We start from the raw sequence: 18,269 nt of genomic DNA on the forward strand, positions 1-18,269 counted from the left end.
CAGCGGCTCAGGCTAGCAGCTTGAGTTAAAGCCAATAGCAGAGCCTGGGGTTCAACTTGAATTGCTAACACAAGTAAAAAGCTGAGTTGCCATAGCTTCATTTCTATTTAAATCAGAAGTAGTTAATGAGAGTTAGCTAATCAGAGCGAAGAACAAACCTTTTTTGGCAGTGTAGACATACCTTTATACCAAATATGTGACAAAAACATTACAAATTAAAAAAACCCTGAGCAGTTAAGAATGGAAGTGACCAGTTTAAGTAATTTACACACACACAGTAATATCAGTATAGTTCATACAATCATCTAATGACAACACTAACATGAAAATTCACCTTTCACATTCTGAAAACAATCTTAACTATGAACCATGGTCCATACTTGCAAGATCTTAATATATAACATCATGGATTATATATTTTGCATAGTTATGTATATGTTGAAAGAGTTTGTAAGTGTAGTAGGAAGAGGGCCTGAAACAGAAGCCCTTGTATCAGAGGCCTGGTATGAGGCCTGAGGTAAAGTAATGGTCAAAGCTCTGCTACTACAAAGCAAAGTTAAGTTGTGAACAAGAGGAAGGCCCTGCTCACAGAAGCTGGCAAAAACAGGGCTGATATTGCAGAAACACACATTCCTAAGTAGTGCTAGGTACAAGAATATACATGCAAACACATTCCAGAAGGATGGTACCAGAACACCCGGATACTAGCACATTCCCCAAAGATAACAGGAACACGCTGACCCATCTTAAAGATAAGGTCAGAATGACAGCATGATGGATAGAGATGTTTTGATTAAACCAGCAGGTACAAGGCAATGGGTGGCACCCAAATATGTCAGAGGGTGGCACTTAGATATGTCAGAGGGGCAATATATAACTTGTTTGTGTTGGTGTATAAAGAGGTATCTCAGAGGGAGTTTATTTGGCCAATCGAGGGGGGAATAGAAAGTCCTGCCATTCACTGAGCTGCATCCATTGTCACAGGCATACATGTGCTAGTATAACTGTAAACATTGACCTGGGTGCTTCGTTGACAATAAACCTGACCAAGTGCCTTCACATCTATATGGATCTTGTGGTCACTGGGCAGTTCACTCAAGGTCTGCTGTGCCAGCTACCTGTGCAGAGCTGGGACGGCATACAGAGGGAACACATGCTGCCAAACATCTATCAACAGTAAGTACTGTATTTCTTGAGGGTCAGAGTTAAGGTATTGAAATGTGTAAGGTGAGTTTTTACTTGTCAATATTGTCATTAACTAAATGTATGAATCATAGAATATACTATGCAAGTCCGTTTTATCTTCTCTTTTATTGCTGAGTTTTAACCTATTTACCTACCAAGGTTGTCATTCATTGCCCCCACTGTGGTATCTGAGTGCCTATGTTCAATGACAGACTTACCTACTGTTTAATGGGTGCTATTTCTGGATAATTTTTCTTCTTAAAAGCTATACTGTGATAATATAATAGACTTGTATATAACGGAGATGTTTTAATTGTTCTCTCTGGAGTCCACAAGGTAGTTAAACTAAATTTAGGAAGTTCTTTAGTGAATTTACCTTTAAAAAAAAGCCATTTCAAATGTGTCATATCTTTTGTCAAAGCAAATGACTCAGTGTTTTACTGGCATACATACAAAAGCAGCCCAGAGTTTAGCCATTGTGAGCAACCCTCTAAAAATAAAGCCAGTGTGTGCACATGATGGTAAACAAATAATTATATTAATGCATCTGATTTCAGACTGGAGCTTCTTAACATTATAAACAGTGTTTGAAAAATATTTTTAAAATTCTGAAGATGACATCTTTATTATATCATTTTAAACTTTCCTTATTACTTTTAAAAGGCAATACCCTCTTATTACTTATAAGCAAAGCAGCTTACGGCTACATCCACAGCTGGTATTATTTGGTATAACTCCACTGATTTCAGTAGAGCTATACTGTTTTGTGCCTGATGAGCATTTGATCCCTATTATTTATCATGTTCAATAAACAGACTCTGAGCTATCCCTACAATTTTATTTACCTGGATATTTTATCCTTTTGTTTAAAAACAATTAATGTTCAAATATTTTTCAGTGAAGAATGCTAATATTTTCCAGAGGAGTCAGATGTGTCTGCTAACTCATTCCTCAAAGCAGGAGAAAGTCAGTGTTTTTTGGGGATGCATTATTAATGCAGAGCGTGTTTTGTTTGTTCAGGCCACTCACATAGAACCAGGAAGTATGATCAGCAGAAAGGCTTTAATGATGTTTGCTTCAGTACAGTTATGAAACTGCTCTGTTGTGTCTTCCTCATCATTTACTGAAGTGGTTGCTAAGTAATTTTCAATCCCCTCAAACAATTAGCATGAATGAAGCTGACTGTTAGCTGGCTAGAAACCTTTTCTGCTCATCATTCATTCATTAAGAACTGTCATGAACTGTGATAAGATAGTGAAATGCTTAGCATTTATACCAGTAAACAGGAAATGGGGAAGAAGTCAAGACTCTCTAGAACAGGTTCATTTTTGTCTGGTGCATCACTTAGTATATATAGGGCCTGATTCTCCATTTTGTTACTTGACTGAACAGAGTTTTACCAGAGTACAGCCACTGAAATGGAGTGGAGAATCAAGCCCAGTATCTCACTTATGTCCTGTGATATTGTGTTCGGAAAATGTTCAGAATTCAGATTTAATTGAATTTTTTGATTTTAGAACCAAAGAGTAAACATGAATACATTTCAATAGCTTGAACCATAGGTGTAACCACTTGCAGAGGAGGTCATGTCTTTCCTCAACTTCCTACTGTCCTGTTGTCCTCCGCTATTGTGCTGATAGCCTGCATTTTCAATCCTGACCACCCACCAGCTCCTTCTAACTCCTGTAAGGGGATGTTGGCCCCATGCATCCGATGAAGTGGGTTTTATCCCACGAAAGCTTATGCCTAAATAAATTTCAGAGTAGCAGCCGTGTTAGTCTGTATCTGCAAAAAGAACAGGAGTACTTGTGGCACCTTAAAGACTAACAAATTTATTTTAGCATGAGCTTTCGTGAGCTACAGCTCACTTCTTCGGATGCATAGAATGGAATGTGTGTTCCATTCTATGCATCCGAAGAAGTGAGCTGTAGCTCCCGAAACCTCATGCTAAAATAAATTTGTTAGTCTTTAAGGTGCCACAAGTACTCCTAAATAAATTTGTTAGTCTCTAAGGTGCCACAAGTACTCCTCGTTCTGTGTGCTGATACAGACTAACACGGCTACTACTCTGAAACCTGTCTGAAATGGGCCGCTCTCATTACCACTTCAAAAGTTATTTTTCCTCCCTTGGTGTCCTGCTGTTAATTGAATTATTTCATTCACACTTGGTAAGGCAACTCACATCTGTTCATGTATTTATACCTACTCCTGTATTTTCCACTCCATGCATCTGATGAAGTGGGTTCTAACCCACAAAAGCTTATGCCCAAATAAATTTGTTAGTCTCTAAGGTGATGCAAGTACTCCTCGTTCTTATTGTTGTGAAATGTATATACAAATCCTATGTAAAGAGTTATGGATGTATACTGTTTTATAGTCTGTATCAAGGCAGAGTTGACAAGCAGGGTTTTGGGGGTTTTGTTTTTTTTCAGACAAGAGATGTTTATTCACCTATCTGTTGGCATGTAAATTAAACATTGTAAGCTAAAACAATAGCTGCACATCTACATACTAAGTCAACAGGGAGATGTGAAATCACCAGGGAAGAGGCAGCACACCAGAGAACAAGCAAAGGGATTTTTGTTTGTGGTGGGATTTTGTTTTGTTTTGTTTTGTTTTAAACCTCCCTGAGGACAGACAATGCACTTTGGGGTTATAAGTAGGTGGCAAGGAGCCACCTCTTAATCTTGTACATAGGAAGTAATCAGGCAGTATGATTACATTCATGAAAATGGAACTTCAACAAGGCTTGGTTGAAATGTTGCAAAGGACATTTGGGGGAGATAATAGGCTAACCTTCTGTCTAAAGAAGTTTAATTTAAATTTAGACTCTAGAAATCATGTTATGATTTTGTTTTACCTGTAACCTCTGTTTCCATTACCCTTTCTCAGTATTTTTTGAATCTTGTACTTTATTAATAAACGTATTGTTGTTTTCACTATGAAATATATCTCAGCTCTGTGGTGTAATACAAGGGGCTGATCCTGAGTTGAATCATTCAAGCTGGTGTGAACACTGTTTTCTTGCAGACAGCAGACCTGGCATTACTCTGAGTGTTCAGTGGATAAGAGGCTGGATGGCCTTGCAGACCTGGATGGGGGTACACCTATTGTTAACCTGCAAGACAAAGCAAGGGTTGGCATAGCCCAGAAGAGATTGTTTGAGTGGGTAACAGGGAGCTGACACCCAGTTAAGCACAAGTAATTACCCTCCTTGCCTCCAACAAAAGGGATAAAAAGTGACTCTCAGTCCTGTATACCCCAAAAATCATCACAGCCACAATCCCATAAAGGTTTACACATGTGCTTTATTTCATGTACCGCAAGCAGTTCCATTAATTTCAGCAGGACTGCTCACTGCGTAGTTAAGCACATGAGTGAGAGACATAGGCTTTTAGGGCATAGCCAAAGCCAACTGATTTCAATGAAAGGACAGCCCTTTCCCCTCAATCAACTTCCATAGGCACTGGATCATGTCTGTACTCTCCAGGGCTGTCAATGGACTCCTCACACAAGCATTAAATTCATATGAAACAATTTTTTATTACATGAATGTGCCTTCCTACTTGGGACAGATAGCTTTAGAACTCCCCCTAACAATGCAGGAACTTTCCTCTGACGGTTAGTGGGAGAAGGATTAAACAGTCTAAAAATGGAAAATAGCATTTTAAAATGAACTCAGACCAGACGGGGTTTGAACTACACAAAAATATTTCTCTGCAGCCCTAAGTTTCAATCAGATACCCCAAATGGACTTGCCCCTTTACTAAAATTTAAAAATAATGTGGTAAATTGCTTAAAAACAGTCCAGCCCCAACAAATCCTCACATTTGGGAAAAATGGTATATGATATGATGTCTGTGTTAGTGTGGTGAATGAGAATATAGAAGCTTGAGCTGGAAAAGACCCATTCACTTCTTTATTTCTATTCTTCTGTCTGTGAATGATTGTCATTACAATATACTACCTAGTTCTTCAATGTAGCTATAAATGTTGTCCACATCAAGGCATCTACAACTTCCTTTGACAGACTTCCATCATTTAATAAAATTAAGTTGAATATCAGGAAAATTCATTTATCTGTTTAAAATTTCATCCAATTCCTTCTATTTATAACTCCTCGTATCGCTCCAAATAGCAGCTTTCTCTGCTTGAAGTTTACCAAAATGTGAAGGGTGTAAACAGCTACCATATCCCTTCCATTCGCTGCATAACTTGCACATGCATGCACCTTTTTCTATCTGAATTAGATTCTGAGTATTTTAAGGTCTTGACTTGGATGATGCAAGACAAACCTATCAAAATAGGGATTATCCTGTGAAATCTGATAATGGGTATAAGGGTCAGTGAGACTTGAACACAAGTCTACAAGGCTACAGACAACCAACAGCCTCATCCTAACACCCAGCAACAGCTGTAACCCTGCTGCTCCCTGAGACCCAAAACAATCCACAGAGTTTGAACACAACAGGAAGTTCTACCTTGAGTGATCCAACTGACAGTTGTCTTAGTGCTCCCCGATTGGCTACTTGATCCTCTATAAGCTGATGGAGCATACCAGGAAGAGACCAGGCAGCAATGTGTATCCCTAGCCAGTTGCTATGACTGTACTGCTTCTGAAGTCCTGGTATTGACCTTGGCTCTGACTTGGATTCACTCCTGATCAACATCTGGAACTTCAACACTGACTCTGATACTTGACTGTCTCTGGCTCTGACCCTTGTCTTGACTCCTGACTCTGACTCCAGTTCCTGGCTCCCAGACTCCTGGCTCCCTTCTCTCAGGATCCTGACAGTAGGTAGGAACTACTGTTCCCAGTGTGGTCTCTGCTCCATCCGTCACTGCCACCTTCCAGTAGGTCCTGCCAGATGCCCCTCCTTCCCATGAGTATTCAGTGAACCTCACATGTACTTCCTTCCCTTCTATCTTTGAAAATGTCATTGCAGGGGGCCAGCAGCTGTAGCAGCGTCTCCTTTTAAGGCTCCTCTCCAAATCTGGCATGCTTCACAGATATGGAGGGACAGGGCCGCCTGAACCCACAGCTACTTTTTAACACCTTCGTCTAGTGTGGATGCATCACCTGTCATTACAGAGCTTCACCAATTGTGCGTGGGTGCAGCTGCTAACGTAGTTTTGGGAAACAGCTTTCCCTCTCCTTGGAGAGTTACACTATCATTTAAACTAAAGTATTTAGGTTTTTTCCTTATTCGGTTATTAGCCATATCTTCCATTTGATATTTCAGTTTCTCCTTAGGAGTTCATGATATGATCAATGAAATGTTGAGAATAATGAAACCAAGCAGTTTCTCAAGTGATTAGAATGAATTTACCTATTACAAATAATTGCTACAAGTATTTAATGTGACTGATGTTTTTATTGCAGTGCAGGAAGGATGGCAGGAGTCGATAACTGCTATTAGTAGTGAACATCGGCTTTTCTGGATAAGTGAATAGTTTTATTTCTTTCACAAAAGCTTCATATGAAAATCAAAGCAATTTGCAATGCATTAGCTCACTCAGATTTTAGATATGATCAGAGGTGGCATATGAGATATGTCTGTTTAGGGCAACTGTGACTTCAGCAGCAATTCTTGTTAAATGCAATGGGCTTGTTTGAGAGACCAAATCCTCCTTTAGTTCCACAAGTAATTTGGATAGCTGTCAGATCATACTTATTGGGTAGTAATGCTAGTAGTGCAGACCCATATGCTGTAGCTGCTTGTGTTATACAGAATATCACTTGCTAGCAAAGAATAGCAGCAGAGCCTGTTATATCACATTGCATCAGTCTGCCTTATATGCCAAAAGTTTAGCTCTTAGAGAAGGAGGGTTCCTAGACTGAAATATAAATGATAAAAATATGTGTTAAGTATAAAGATGGGCATGAACCAAAACCCACATTCAAAGTCCTTTGAGTTTTGACCTTGGCATCTGAGTTCAGATTTCCAATCCCATCAGACCATGATCTTAAGTGTTTGGATTTGCTTCCCTGCTCACTTTTATACTTTGAAAAGTTATCAAATTTCTTTAAATTCATGGATCTGACTGGCCACTTATTCTTATGCATGTGTTTGGCTATATGGTAGTCATGTGATACTCCAGTTAGTGCACTTCAGTGTCATCATTGTGCTTAATAGTTTGTTAGTGTCATTGCTGACTGCCTGCCATATAACTTTATGCTCAAAGCATCTGAGGAGAGTTCTCTCTCAGACAGTCAGTGCCTGTCTTGTGTTCCTGCTTAAATAATTAGATCACTGGGGAAGATCCCTCTTCCCCCAGTAGGGTTCTCTAAGGATTTTCATCATCCCCACCGCCTTCTTAAAGCCTCCTTTGAGGATCTGTGTCAAGGCTGCCAATTTAAATATTCATTGACTCCTGAAGCCAACCAAAAATCAAGGTGGACTCAGAATTCTATTTTGTTTCTGAACATCAATCCAAGTTCACAAGCAGTTTGGGAACCTAAACTCATATTCTTGTATAGCACCCTATCTACTGCCCTCACCAACTGTGGTCCTACTATTTACTGTGTTACGGATTTACAGGACATCTCAAGCTCTGAGTTATCTAGAGACAGCAATTGCAGTGAAAGCCAGGAGGGTTTCCCTGATCCAACTCTAATTCTGGGGACTAAGTAAGCACATACTTTATCTGAGACAGGGTGACTTTTTAAAAGATAATTACAAGGTATCTATTATCTTGATATCTAAGCATTGGCTTTGGGACTGGGAGGCAGTGGCCCTTGTGGGCACGCTCCACAAAGATCCAGCTGAGAGTATTAGAGCAGCTATCCTGTACTCCTCCTAAAGGCTCAACGGAAGCAAGGACTTGAAGACAGAAGTAGGGAGGACCTCACTGTGGGCAATAGGAGCTTAAAAACTCTATGCCACAAACAATCTGCTTTCGTACTAGCCTTCTGTCACTGGTGCTCTAGCTGTCTACTCTGTCACTTCAATTGCAATTGTACATTTGTAAATCAAGATGACATGTGAGGATGAAGCAAAGTCAGAGGAAGGCGGGAGACTATTATATCAATGACTGACTAGCTCACTAGACAAACAAAATCAAAATCCTAACAAAGCATCAATAGAATGGAATAAGAATAGGTTCCTCCACAATCCTCTGGAACCCCTCTGGTCCCTTTAGTCTAAGGGCATATCATCAAAACAATTCTTCATCCTGACAAGACAGGCATGAGCAGAGGTGAAAGGAAGCCAGTACGCCCTGGTACAGTGTACTGGCAAGAGCCTGTGTGCTGCACCGGGGCGGCCTGGCTTCCCCAGGTGGCAATTTAAAGCGCCTGGGACTCCCAGCAGCGCTTGGAGCCCCAGGCCCTTTAAATTTCCGCCAGAGCCCCACTGCTGGAGCCCTGGGGTAGAGGCAGTGGGGCTCCAGGGGTTATTTTAAGGGCTGGGGCTCCCACTGCCTCTACTGCCCTAGGGCTCTGGGGGCTATTTAAAGCTCCGTACCGGTAAGTCCCTATTTCTACTTTCACCCCTGGGCGTGAGTTAACCTCAGAGGTCAACAATTTGTCCATATCACTGGTATAACTGCCAGTGTTCCAGTTCCCTAATGCCAACTTAAAATACTAGATCTAGAGCATAATTGGCTGTATCAGTTGAGCCTATAACCACTTAAAATCCCATGGCAGTCATGGTAGCCAGGAAATCCTGAGCTAATTCATCTATGTGAATGCTACAAATCACAGAGCTTATCGGCTTTAATGCCTACAGTGCCACAGTAAGAAGAAACCTTGTTCAGTCCACGCAGGGACTCTGGTGCAATGCAGTGATGGGTACATTGGAATTTATATTAACTTTACTCTTGGCTTCACATACTAGGCATATGCAGTGTATCAGATCTAATTTTGGGGTAGGAGGCCTTCAGAATTGTAAAATCAGATGTGACCGGCAATATTAGCCACCTACTCATCAAATCCCTATAGGTTTATGCTGTGCTGAGGACCCCAATGGAGAATAACTGCAATAGTTGTAATTGGTTATATAAATTACATGGTATTGTTCCTGTTTCCTGACCGGATGGGCTTGAAGAAGTCATTTGGTTATAAGGGAGAGGCAGAATTAGGGAATTTTAGAAAAGTGTCAACTCTAGGCGAGCCAAGCCTTGCCCAAAAGCCTCATTAATGGACAAGTTATGCTACAAAGAGATGAACTGGATGGATACAAACCAGCTGGTTTGATTCTCTTTTCACCTTCTCACCCAGTAACTGTATGTGTGATCCCAGCTGCAAAGGGTGCTTTTATAACCTACTCCAGGTTTGTTTAACTGTCTCTGTCTGGGCTCTGGTGAGAGAACTCTCTCCCCTTTCTCTATCTTATCACAGATGAATTATAGCATGGGCACTGGATTTAAATTGTAATTTGGTGGTTTGAACAAAAGTAATAGTGTTGATGTAATCTAAGTAATATACTTAACTTCTGTAAGACATTTGACTTAGTACTACATGGTATTTTGATTAAGAAACTAGAATGATGCAAAATCAACATGTCACATTAAATGGATTAAAACTGGCTAATAAATAGGTCTCAATGTACTTGTAAATGGGGAATCATCATCAAGTGGATGTGTTTCAAGTGGGATTCTGCAAGGAATGGGTCGTGGCCCTGCACTACTTAATTTTTTCATCAATGACCCAGAAGAAAACAAAATCTTTACTGATCAAGTTTTCAGATGATAAAAGGATTTGTGGGAGTGGTAAATAATGAAGACGATAGGTCACTGATATAGAGCAATCTGTATTACTTGGTAAGCTGGGCACAATCAAACATGCATTTCAATATGGCCAAATGTAAGGTAATTCATCTATGAACAAAGACTATAGGCCATACTTAGAGGATGGGGGGAAGTCTATCCTGGGAAGCAGTGACTCTGAAAAGGACTTGGGGTCATGGTGAGTCATCCACTGAACATGAGCTCCCAGTGCAGTGCTGTGGCCAAAAGGGAAAAAATGCGATCCACTGATGTATGAATAGCAGACTATAAGGTAGGAGTAGGGAGATTATATTACTTTAGTATTTGGCACTGCTGAAACCACCACTGGAAAACTGTGTCCAGACTCTGAAAAAGGAAGTTGAAAAATTAGAGAGGGTTCAGAGAAGGACCAAGAGAATGAAAAAGTATTGGAAAACATGACTTACAGCGAAGCCACAAATTTTAACAGTGAGGATAATTAACCATTGGAATAATTTACCCAGGGCTGTGGTGGATTCCCTGTCACTGGCAATTTTTAAATCAAGACTGGATGTCTTTTTTTAATGAAGGATACATACTAGTTCAGCCACAGCTATAGGGCTTGAGTCAGGAATTATTCAGGGAAGTCCTATGTCCTGTGTTGTACAGGTTACCCAACTAGATGATCACAATGGTTTTGCATGGCTTTAAAAATATGATTTGTTTTTGCTGACACAAAGTAATTGCACATGTGTACATGGTCCTAGCTGCAAGGGATATGATCGGATTTTTGTCTGCTTCATTAACTGTCTGTGTTCTAGAACTCTGTTGTGGGAAGTTGTGACTCTTCTCCTCCAGTTATGGTGTTAAGCACTGCTCTATCCTATATAAAATACAGCACTTTCCATGCAGATACATGAACATGCAAACTCAAAATTCACTTTTGAGCAGTCTTGTGAGTGAATATCAATGGGCCTAATGTGCACAGAAAACAAACATAAGAGGGGGTGAGTGCAGCCAAAGCTATTTCATTTTCATTGACTCATCACAGAAATGCATGGCCATCTCAGAGCTTGTATATTCCCTACAAGGAATTGCTTCACAGTGTGCATATGCCCTCTAGTGGTTTGATTTCAAAATCAGTTCCACCAAAAACAGCCCTTAGAAAAGGATTCCTCTGACAAACGGAGAAGGTTCAAGAGTGCTTATTATGCAGACAGATCTTGAAACATCAGGATGCTTTTTAGAACATATGTGAAGTGCAGTATAATGTACTAGAGCAGGGGTCGGCAACCTTTCAGAAGTGGTGTGCCGCGTTTTCATTTATTCACTCTGATTTAAGGATTTGCGTGTCAGTAATACATTAACATTCTTAGAAGGTCTCTTTCTATAAGTCTATAATATATAACTAAACTATTGTTGTATGTAAAGTAAATAAAGTTTTTAAAATTTTAAGAAGCTTTATTTAAAATTAAATTAAAATGCAGAGCCCCCCGGACCTGTGGCCAGGACCCGGGCAGTGTGAGTGCCACTGAAAATCAGCTTCGGGACACGTGCCATAGGTTGCCTACCCCTGTACTAGAGATATGTATGCTGCACACCTGAGGACTGGAATACTGGTACCTGTAAAGACAGTAGTTCTTTTGAACCATAGGTTCAAATTGGCTAGTAGTATCACTATCTACAAAGTGGATGTTGCTGTATTTGGCACCACTCGTCAGGACGGCACCCACTGAAGTTCTTTTGGAAATACTCACTGTTTGATGCTGTCATATCATTGGACCAGCACCCCCTCTGCAGGAGTCCACTGAAGCCTAGTGAGTACAGCAAAAGGGACTGAATGGGTCTTTTGTATTGAAACTGCTTTCATAGTTTCCCTCCCACACTGCCTCACAAAACCTTTGTGGTTAATTTAATGGCCAGCTCCTCAGCTGCCTCTAGGAGATACTGTAATACAAATAAGAAAGATGTAAGTCAGTGCAGCTCCACTGACTTCAAAGAAGCTACCTGAATTTATGCCGGCTGAGAATCTGGATTTAGGTTTATTATATAGTCAGCAATACATTAACTTCCTTACCTGAATCTTCCATAATGTGACACCTCAGATGCTAAGGAGGTCCTTGTTAGCCTCAAGGGATTTATTCTTGCTAAGTAATCAATTATACTAATTTATATTAACTACATCTTACCCTTATCTTTTCCTACTGCACTGTGGAATTGCAGTGACTGGCTTTAAGAAAGACAAGCTCTGAAAACCTGCATTTTGCTACCTTATTCTGCAGAGTATAGAAGCTCCTTAGGAGGATTCAATGGGTGCTTCTAAGATCCACGGGCACATAGCTTTACCAGACATCTCTGATCCTTATACACTGCGCTGCTGAATTTAAATGGGTCAAAACAGCATGCTGCCACAAAAGCTATTTTTAAAGTTAATACAGCTCAGAGCCAGATTAATGACTGCACATCCCCTTAACTGTGCATAAGCTCCTGATGGTCCAGCAGGAAATTGTACCCTCAACAAGCACACATGAGGAGCATCTTTGTGTGCCACTGCTCGTAACCACCTGTTCAGATGCCCTAGTGCCCTCTCACAAGTTGGTCAGTGGTCCTTGGGTGTACATGCCAAGCAACCATACATTGAGATACATACAGGGCATAATTCTGTGAATGCCATCTCGTTAGCAGGTCTTCCTTGTGTGACAGCACTGAAGCACTGGTACCATATGCCCATTTCTTCTTAACACCTGTTGACACTTGTACGTTAGTCAGAGTATATCTGAGCAGTGAAAGACAAGACACGGAATTCCTGGCAGGCCCTTTTGGCTGCCAACAAGGCATGTTCTATGCATCAGGAATACCACATGAATAGGAGATTTACTGTTGATTCTTAATTTGATAGTTGAATTTCACGAGCCTGACGGTGCTTTACAGAACTACAAACAATCTATATAGTTAGTGGTGAATTCTGGCTGCTTTTGAACAGGTGCCCATAGTTGAATAGAGGGCATAGTAAGCACTTATTCTCTACTTCCCATACACGTGCACCTGCAAAGAGACAGCAAGAATTCTAGTGCCTATCTTGCCCAAGTGAGGGACTCCTAGCCCTACCAGAAGTGTGATTGGAATGGGCATGAGTTTATCCCACTACTTCACAGCCTTAAAAAGAACGTAGCAATTGCCAGATTTGCATGCATACCTATAATGCCCAAAGAATCATCCTTCCTGCCTCCGTAGGCTGAGTGCTTAGAGGAGCTGCTGCTGTAGTTGTCCTTCTGTAGCTTCCCTCCCTAAAACAGCCATAGCTAGTAATGCCACAATCCAGTCCACTATGATGATCTCACTTTATTACCAGTGACATGGAGCCAGGTCTGAGGTGGAACATGGCAGCAGTGGTATGTGAAAACAGGGGCGGCTCTAGGCACCAGCAAAACAAGCTGGTGCCTAGGGCGGCAAAATCTAGGGGGCGTCCCCTGCCGCCAGGGAGGGCAGGAGTCTGGGCCGGCGGACCTGCCGCCGTCATGGCTGCGGCAGGTCGACCGGAGCCCGGGACGAGTGGACCTGCCGCAGGCATGACTGCGGAGGGGGCGCTCGTCCCGCGGCTCGGCTGGACCTCCCGCAGGCATGACTGCGGCAGGTCAACCGGAGCCGCGGGACCACGGCACCCGCTGCAGTCATGCCTGCGGCAGGTCCACTCGTCCCGGGCTCCGGTCGACCTGCCGCAGCGGGAGCTCAACCGGAGCCGCGGGAAAAAGGGACCCGCCGCAGGACCAGGGAAGGGCAGCGCAGCGCACCGCGCTGCTTGGGGCAGCATGATTTCTAGAGCCGCCCCTGTGTGAAAAGAACATGTTCTTCAGTTGAAGTTACAGGGCGTGTTCAGTAGGCACAATGTAATTGCCTAAATTATTTATTTCTTTCCATTTATAAATGGAAGCCCCCATCCCAAGCTTGGGCCACTGTTCCACAACATCAGAAAATTAAAAAAATCACAGAAAGTACAGCTCAGTTAGATCTTATAAACATCCAACGGCAAAATTACCGTAAGGATAACAAAATCTCCTCCTCGTAATTCCACCTACCCTGCAAGTAACCAAGAGAAAAGCAAAGATTTGCAGTATGTCCGGAAGGTTAGCAGCTCTGGGCTGTGAGGCCCAAGGGAGGAAGCAAATGCCAGAGGACCAAGACAGTCTTCCTGACCCTAAAGCATTTAGGACTTGAAACCACCATCCTGAATTCTACTCAGAAACTGCAGCCAGTGTGACTCATGAGGCACCGGTGTTGTGTCATGTCTCAAGTTAAACCTTGACCCAGATACCAGAGTTAATAATTTTCTTCTGCAGCACCCTAGATTTTCCTGCAAAGTCTCCCATCCAAGTACTGATCCAGTCCAGTGCTATATAGTTAGTGAGATTTAACAAAAAACAAAAGCTACAGGTGGCATGCATACTTTTTAAAGAGACGTTCAGCTCAAATTTGTCTCCAAATTTTACTTATACAAGTGTCCACGATCAGTGAATCTCTTTACACATAGATAGAGTGTAACTATAGCAGACTGAAACTCTCAGCAGTCATAACCTATGACTTCTTTGGAACAGAATGCTGATCTGGTCTAGGAAGAAACATCTTTTCCTTTAAAGTTGATCTGATATGAAAGTATTACAGTCTGCCTCATCACATGTGTCACTATTACAATTCCCTTTGAGTGCACCCAGCCGAAAGTGCCAATGTGCTTCCATTAAAGTCCACAGAAGTAGGAGCAGGCCTCAAGTCAATAGAATACCCTCAGGTTGGGTCGCCTTGGTGCATGACCATGGTGCAACACTGGTGCTGACTTTATGTTCAGTGTCAGTCACAGGCAGGGCCGGCTCCAGGCACCAGCATTCCAAGCAGGTGCTTGGGGCGGCAATCTGCAAGGAGTGGCAGTCTGTGTGTTTTTGCCCCCAAGCATCGCGCCAAATTGCCGCCGTCGACGGCGGGGGCAGTCCGTGTGCTGTTAGGGTGGCATGTGCATTTCCGCAGCGGCGGCAATTCGGCGGCAGCTTCTATGTTCAGCTGTCCGTGGCGGCGCAGCTTCTGTCTTCCGGCTGAAGACAGAAACTGCCTCTGAATTGCCCCCTGCGGAAATGCGTGTGCCACCCTAACGACACACGGACTGTCCCCGCTGTCCGCGGCGGCGATTCGGCGTGCTGCTTGGGGCGGCAAAAACAGTAGAGCCAGCCCTGGTCACAGGGACCCAGAATTGCCAAATCCTGCAACCTGTGGCTACATGTAGTAGTGTGATAAATGAGTGAAGCATTTCACAATCCTCTAAGCATTGTATTTTGACAGCATAATGGTAAAATATTTTGCAGTATAGATGTTCATGAGAATTTTGCACACAATACTGGTAACTAGTCATGCCTTGCATTACCCAACCTAACAATCTGAGGTAGTTAAGTGGTAAGGAAATGTGTTCTTACAGACAGTGTAAAATGGGTTGCAACCAGTTTGGCTGTGAGAACAGCTATTTATCCTACGGTATATAGGCTTTCAAATCAATAACAATGTGGAAAATGACCATTAAAATTACAGACTGGCAAGCAATACTGATGGACGTCTGTATTAGTGTTGGACGAAATTGCTAGTCTCTTGTGTACAGTTATATATTGTGTCTCCTCAGCTAAATCGATATAAACATTCAATGGGACTTTTCAGCTTTCAGATATGTTTATAGTAGGCATCCAGAGAAATAGGGTCTATCATAAACAGATAGTTAAGGATTAAGGTCTCTTTTACCTGTAAAGGGTTAACAAGCTCAGTAACCTGACGAACACCTGACCAGAGGACCAATCAAGGGACAAAATAATTTCAAATCTATGTGGAGGGAAGTCTTTGTCTGTGTTCTTTGCTGGGTCTTTGTTCTCTTTTTGGATCTAAGAAAGGCCAGACATATCTCCAGGTTCTCCAAGTTTTCCTGAAGTATTTCCTACTATCCAGTATAGTGAGTATTAGAAAGGCAGATTAGTCTTATATTTAATTTCTGCATTTGCAATTGTGTGTTGCTGGAGAAATATCTTTATTTCTGTTTGCTGTTACTTTGACTATTCTGAGAAAGGGGGGAGGGAAAGCCTCTCTAGGTTTATAAGCTAGACCCTGTATATTTTTTATCCTGGTGTTACAGAGCTAGTGTACTTTCTTTCTTTCTTTTAATAAAATCCTTTGCTTTTTAGAAACTGATTGATTTCTTCCCTTGTTTGGATTTTCAGGGGAAGGGGAGGGGGGAAAAGTAAATCCCTCTTTGTTTTGATTCAAGGAGGTTGAATCAAGGTATCTCTCCCAATGACTAGGGGAGGAAGGTGGGGGAATGGTTTTTTTCCCTTTGTGTTCAAATTCAAAGAATTTGGATCTGTGTTCCCCAGGGAAAGTTTTGAGGGAACAGAGAGTGTGCCAGACACTAAAACCTGGCTGGTGGCAGCTTTACCAGATCTAAACTAGGATTTAAGTTTAGAGGAGCCCATGCAGGTCCCCATCTTGTGAACACTAAAGTTCAGAGTGGGGAATAAACCTATAACAGGGTCCTCAGTAGGGCTGGGTGGATGGGCCATCAAAAAAATTGACCCAAACTTGGAACAAGTTTGTATCAGAATAAGTCTGAATACCGCAGGTTCAAGTCCTTGATACTATTGCCCCATAAATCTAACCCAGAAGTTTTACTCTCTGGGACCCATTCCTGTTGTATGAGTTGCAGTTGAATCAAGGAGGCTAGTTGCATCAAGAAATGGCTAGCTGAGAAGAGATCTGAACTCTGACATCCCCTTCCTGGGTTGCAGAAAATGAGGGCAAGTTGTTTATGCATGCAGTCCTCTCTTGCCAGTCATATGCTATTTCCAATACATGTATTCTAATTATTACAATTATTCCATAATGTATTTGATCATATTTTAGCCAAATTCCAAACCTGCATCCAAACACAGAAGTCTTCAGGTTCATCCAACTTAAGGGAATTTAGGAATCTTCTCCCTCAACCCTTCTTTCTGGGTTGTTCTTTTCAGCCGTGAGTGGAGCTCAGCTGTACCTGATGATCTTGGGGCTTGTAGAATTTCCTTAAAAATATAGGCTAGGTGGTCACCTGAGGAGAAAAGCTATTTGTAAAGGTAAATGGAACGTGCAGTCTAATTTTTTCTGTGTTAGATTTTTCTTCTTGCCAGCTACACTGAAAGAATCCTGGATGCAAATACTGTATATCATTTTCCTGTTACAACATTCCTTTTGAGTTTGTACTACTTATAATTGACTCTGGACTGCCATCTGTTGATTGCAGTTAAACTTAAAAATATCACCGAGAACAGTGCTAGTCACTTAACTTGAATCTGCTTTTTAAAAAATATTGCTCAAGAGAACAAAAACACACTTGGTCACTTTCTGCTGTCCCCTTCACAATGCCACTTTATTGATTTCAATGGACTTACGCTGGTATGAATGACATTAGATTTTGGTCCAATCTTCAGATTTGCTGTAGTATCATTTTTAGGAGTGTCTTAGCTAGAGTCACGTAGATCTAGAAAAAGTATGCGCTACCGAATATATCAATTTAGGCCACTACTTTACTTTCAAGCTGAGATTTTCAAACGACCATATTATAGATTTCAATGGGAGTTGTGTGCCTAAATATCTTTGTGAATCCCACCCTTAGCTATCCAACTTCCATTGGCTCCTTTGTAAATCCCAGACTAAATTGTTTTATAAGTCAAAACTGTCTCCACACTCTGCCAGAGTTTAGTGAGGACCTATCATTTTATATTCAGAGATGATTTCTCATGCAAGGATAGCTTCATGGGACACCAGGAACAACAACCTGAGCACACGAGAAGACAATGCTGCTGAGCCTCCAGCCCATTCAAACAAGAGGCAATCATGCAACCACTAGAAGCAGTCAAGAACACTATCTCTCATTCTGACCCCTTCCCTTCCTGGCTGGTAGGCAAAATCCAGGACTCCTTTTAACAGAGATTGGAAAGTGGGGTGGGGGACATCTTCTGTCTCCCACGCTAATATATACAATAGTCAAACCAACTAAAGCAATCTGTCAGGGTTAGTGACCTTGTAAACTACTACCCACAGTCCAACCTCCCTTTCCTAAACAAACTAATCAAGAATGGCAAAAGTCTCCAAAGTCAGCTGCCAGTAACCTGGATACCTTTGTTCAGGCCAGCACATGGTGAAGAGACTGTGTTAGTTCTGGTGGCTGACTTCTTCTTCTCCAGCCCACTGATTAGGGAAGTACACCTTTGCTCATCTTGGACTGCTCTGCAGCTTTTGACACTTTATTCTAGAGGGTCTCAAAGGTGAACAAAAATGCTCTAAATGGCTCAGTTCCTTCCTCTCAGACTACACCTAGATGGACAACTGCTCTGACACGC

The 18,269-nt window shown here is 41.9% G+C and overlaps 1 long non-coding RNA gene across 1 annotated transcript in view; it reads right to left on the reverse strand.

Moving 5' to 3' along the window:
- The window catches only part of LOC120384544, an 85,332-nt gene that overhangs the window by 37,678 nt on the left and 29,385 nt on the right, over positions 1-18,269 (reverse strand). Inside the window, exon 2 of the long non-coding RNA XR_005588945.1 lies at positions 11,631-11,687. This is a non-coding gene — a long non-coding RNA (uncharacterized LOC120384544). The remainder of the gene's footprint in view (positions 1-11,630; positions 11,688-18,269) is intronic.

The sequence above is a fragment of the Mauremys reevesii genome, linkage group 1, assembly GCF_016161935.1.
Source record: "Mauremys reevesii isolate NIE-2019 linkage group 1, ASM1616193v1, whole genome shotgun sequence".
In the NCBI taxonomy this organism is placed as follows: domain Eukaryota; kingdom Metazoa; phylum Chordata; order Testudines; family Geoemydidae; genus Mauremys; species Mauremys reevesii.